Source organism: Monopterus albus, unplaced genomic scaffold (genome assembly GCF_001952655.1).
Source record: "Monopterus albus unplaced genomic scaffold, M_albus_1.0 scaffold266.1, whole genome shotgun sequence".
In the NCBI taxonomy this organism is placed as follows: domain Eukaryota; kingdom Metazoa; phylum Chordata; class Actinopteri; order Synbranchiformes; family Synbranchidae; genus Monopterus; species Monopterus albus.
Window position 1 is genome coordinate 557,516 of NW_018128146.1, and position 4,130 is coordinate 561,645.

The window sequence follows — 4,130 nt, forward strand, 5'->3', positions numbered from 1 at the left end:
GCAGCAGCAGAGAGGTGGCACTGAAACGTGTTCATGTTCCCAGGATCTAACATGTGAAGGAGTCCTACTCTGGTCTCTACATTCAAAAGAGCTTGTACCTGTAGCACTGACACTGTGACATCGATCCACCTCAGCCTCACAGTCTCACTGTGACCGGCTGAGATGCCTGTCGGCCGGCAAACACAGCCCGAGCACCGACACCACCCAGGCCAAACATCTCCTCTCTTCTCCTTCCTTCAGCTGGATCAGGACACAGGCAGAGGGAAGGCTGATGATCCACAGTCTCAGGCTGTCTCTGCGTTCATGGACCTTCTTTCCAAACACCCCAAAGTTCTGTGGAGTCCTGCCCACCTGCTGGTCAGCGCCATGGACAGTAAGGACCATTACATACCCGTTTGGCTGAAGATGCACAGTCGTCTCATACAGACAAACCGTACAAAGCTGAACAGTTTTAGGCAAAGGACAGATCAAGAACCAGATGTCCAAAGAGCAGAACCAGTAATGGATTCTCTTCCTTTGTGCAGTGATGCCAGACGGGGTCCCGGCTCTTCTGATGGACTGTGGTCCCGATATGCTGATGACGCTGAACCAGATGGTTGGTTATCACACGTTGACCCCATAGCTGTCTCCCCACAGCCCTCTGCCATTAAACTAGACCCCTGTCTCTGTCTCTGTCCTCCAGGTGGACGATCTGATGACCAGGAAAGCTCAGGACCCAGAGCCCCTGCCCCTTCCCCTGCAGGAGGAGGAGGAGCTCTGCTGGGTGGTCGAGCTCCTCAGGCTGAGCACTGCCAAGATGAAACAGCTGAGCGTCGACTGGGACAGACCAGAGCTACCAGTGGAAGACCTGCTGGGGGCGCTGTGCGTCGTGGTGCGGGGACTCAGCCCGCTGCAGCCCTGAGCGTTCCCATGATGCATCAGCTCCTCACTGTTAATCCTACTGTGTCTACTAATGCATTGTCATCAGAGTTTATGCTACGTCTCATAACCCATTCCCCCATTTATTGTGTATCAATAACTGTGAGTGTTGAGAGGAGGCTGAGGTGTGTGTGTGTGTGTGTGTGTGTGTGTGTGTGTGCATTTAACAAGAAAACAGTTTTTTCATAACCTTCTAACTTGTAAGGTCGTGGTTCATGGAGCTGTGTCGGGGTAGTTCTTGACAAAGTGTCTACAGTTTGGTTTGAAGTTCATGTTTTCTCTTCTTATAAATGTAGGATTTCCACAGTAATGTTATCATCTGTCTTAACCTGTAGCTGGATGTTTGCCTCGTCTGTCTCCTGATAAAATGCTGAACACTGATTTAAATAAAATGGTCTGAAAAACTGTACTTTTGTAAACCTGTTTTTTTCCAGTGAAATCACAAAACTCTTCAGTACCAAGCCTAAACCTCTCTCATGTTTGTTTACTGGATATATCAGCAAAACATTCTCACCCACAGCCAGCGAGTCACCAATTACCCAGACTTGGTACCAGTCCAGGTCTCCATAGCGAGAAGCCCAAACAAAGCTCCCTGGAGCCAGAGCTGCGTCCGCCACTATGCCAGCCTCAGTCACACGCGAAGACAAAGAGTTTCTTTTCACTGATGTTTACCAAACACCAAACACCATAGAACTAACAAACAAGGTAAATGGAAATAAACAACCATGTCACTTCACATCACATAGACATGGTGCAACAATAAATTCATAAACAAAAATGAGACATACCATTTTGGCTTGCTTGTGAGCAAAGGCTTGTAGTAAAACTCAAATATAAACTTCTTAAATTAACTTAAGTGTCCTTTTCTTCGGTCCTTTTCTCTGCTACTAGTCTTCTCTCTCGTCGAAGGACCGGAAGTAGCACAGCGGAAACAGTAGTTCCGACAAAACTTATGGGACTAACTGTAATCAAAACAAAACTATATCAATATACAAAAACAAATACCATTCATAATGTTGCATAAGAAATACAAAACTCAAACAAACAAAATGTGCAACTTCATAAACGTATATGCTGCGTAACAATGACCTTCACAGGATGTACAGAAAACTGCACAGACCCGACAACAGCAGCTACAGCCACCATCGTCCTCCGGTATTTATTTCACTGCCTGTGGACTTCTCTCTGTGGCAAATCAAACAACGCCACGGGTTCTGGTGTAAACAAAGCTTGATTGTCCTGTGTAAGTGACTGCACCGACACGTTGTTGACCAGTCCGGTGCCTCTGTCAGACCGTTTTCATAAAGCTGTTATTCCTGCAGAGCTGGTGAATGGTGCTGTTTGTTGACCGTAGGTGAAGCTACAGATCTAAAAGACAGAGAGCAGTCAGACACATTGGATCCTCCTGAGCTGTCTGGCTTCACTTCCTCTGCAGCTGTGTGCGTCTGCAGCCTCCACAGGGAAACTCTGAGAGCCAGGCTGTCTCCTCTGAGGTCGTCTCCTCTGAGGCTGCTCTCACATTAGACAGGTTTAGTGAGTTTACTTTTAGTTGCTGAGACAGCTGTCAGTCAGACCTGGATGTGGACTAAACAGCTTCTCACCATCAGACTCTGGTTGGTTAGTGTGAAAACAAAACACAACTTCTGTGTACAGCGCCATCACCAGACAAAGGGGCTCAGTCAGCAGCAGGTCACCGTCTCTCTCCTGCTCCACAGACAGACTGAAGAAGCCGTTTGTGCCTCAGGCTGTAGGACGCTTCACCTCCTCTCAGTGAGGAGGCCTGGTCTGAGTTCTGGACATGTGATGTCACTATTCGGCTCCATACTATGGTCCCACCTCACCTTCATCAGACTAACACAGCATGAAACTGAGCAAAAAACGTTTATATGAAGGTAAGTCCTCACCAGACCTGCTGACCTGAGAGCAGGTCTCTGACCTGTTCTACGATGTGTTAGCGTTCGTCTCCCCTCATTCAGTTTTCCTACTGACAGTGTCAACGCACAACATGAGAACAAGTTAATACTGTTATCCTGTTGTGTTCAAAGATTGCACCTGCGTTTTGAGAGAAGATGGCATCACACTGATCTGACGACAGTGACCGTGTTGGCCAATAAGCAGCGGCACCCATAGAACGGCCACTGCAGGTGAAGAAGGGGCTGCCCCGTGTTCTGTGGCTCTGATTGGCTGTTTTATTGACTGACTGACGTTTGTTGCACCAGCCACCTACAGCTGTGCTGACTCAGCTGTGATCAGTGTGGACGTTGGCCCCCACCATGTGCAGGCAGAGGAAAGTCACAGCAGGTGGTTTGGTTCTGGGACTGGAGTCGTGTTCTCTTAAGTATTTCCACTGTGTCAGATTGGTTTGTGCACCATTGCAGAGCAATGATCACATTTCAAATGTATTGATAGGTTTCTGTAGCGCCTGTGTACACCCTCCATGTTTCACACCTCCTCTGTTCTTATTCAATTATTACTTTATTTAACCCAATAAAATGTTTGTGTATAAAAATCCATTTCTTTGGATCAGTGAGTTTTTCCCCTCCATACCTGAACTGTGTCGAATATGGACATTTAATCAGATGAATGTTGCAGCCATGAGTCAGTTGTATACAAAAGCAGTAGAAATAAATATAAAGTTTGTATAGTTTTAAAAATGTCTGCATCAAAGCAGGAGAATACATAAAGCACTCTAAGGTGGTCGTCATGATTGTAAACTGGTAGATGTATTCAGAGTTGAGTGGGAGTAGTAGTAACACGGCTGTGTTTCAACTACAGGTACTTATGAAGGGGCATATAATGCAGTGTTAGGCTTCAGCAGAGGTGAAGCGGTTGGAGCATGGAGCCCTTGTTTATGCTCAACAGAGTCTGATGTAACGGAGGCAGCTGTCACTGGTTTTGGTTACATGCACAAATCCATGACCTCACAGTCCTTTTCTAAACTCTGTTTTCTTGTGCTTTAAAAGCACAGGGAAGCAGAGTTGTGCTCCCTCTATACCAATGACTGCACCTCAGGAGACCCCTCTGTAAAAATCCTGAAGTTTGCCAACGACACAACAGTCATCGGCCTTATTCAAGGCGGTGACGAGTCGGCCTACAGGCGGGAGTTTAAACAGCTGGCCCTGTGGTGTGGTAGTAACAACCTGGAACTGAACACAGGGAAGACAGTGGAGATGATAATGGATATTAGGAGGAGCTCCCCCACCCTATCTCTG

The 4,130-nt window shown here is 47.0% G+C and overlaps 1 long non-coding RNA gene across 2 annotated transcripts; it reads left to right on the forward strand.

Annotated features, from left to right (window-relative positions):
- The first annotated feature begins 2,118 nt into the window (after positions 1–2,118).
- Positions 2,119–3,431, forward strand: LOC109972681 (uncharacterized). 2 transcript variants are annotated; one of them, XR_002276730.1, is made up of 3 exons: positions 2,119–2,531; positions 2,634–2,810; positions 2,964–3,431. It is a non-coding gene; the product is annotated as an uncharacterized LOC109972681 (long non-coding RNA). The 2 variants fall into 2 exon arrangements; XR_002276729.1 differs by having other exon boundaries at positions 2,119–2,810.
- Positions 3,432–4,130: the final 699 nt, after the last annotated feature.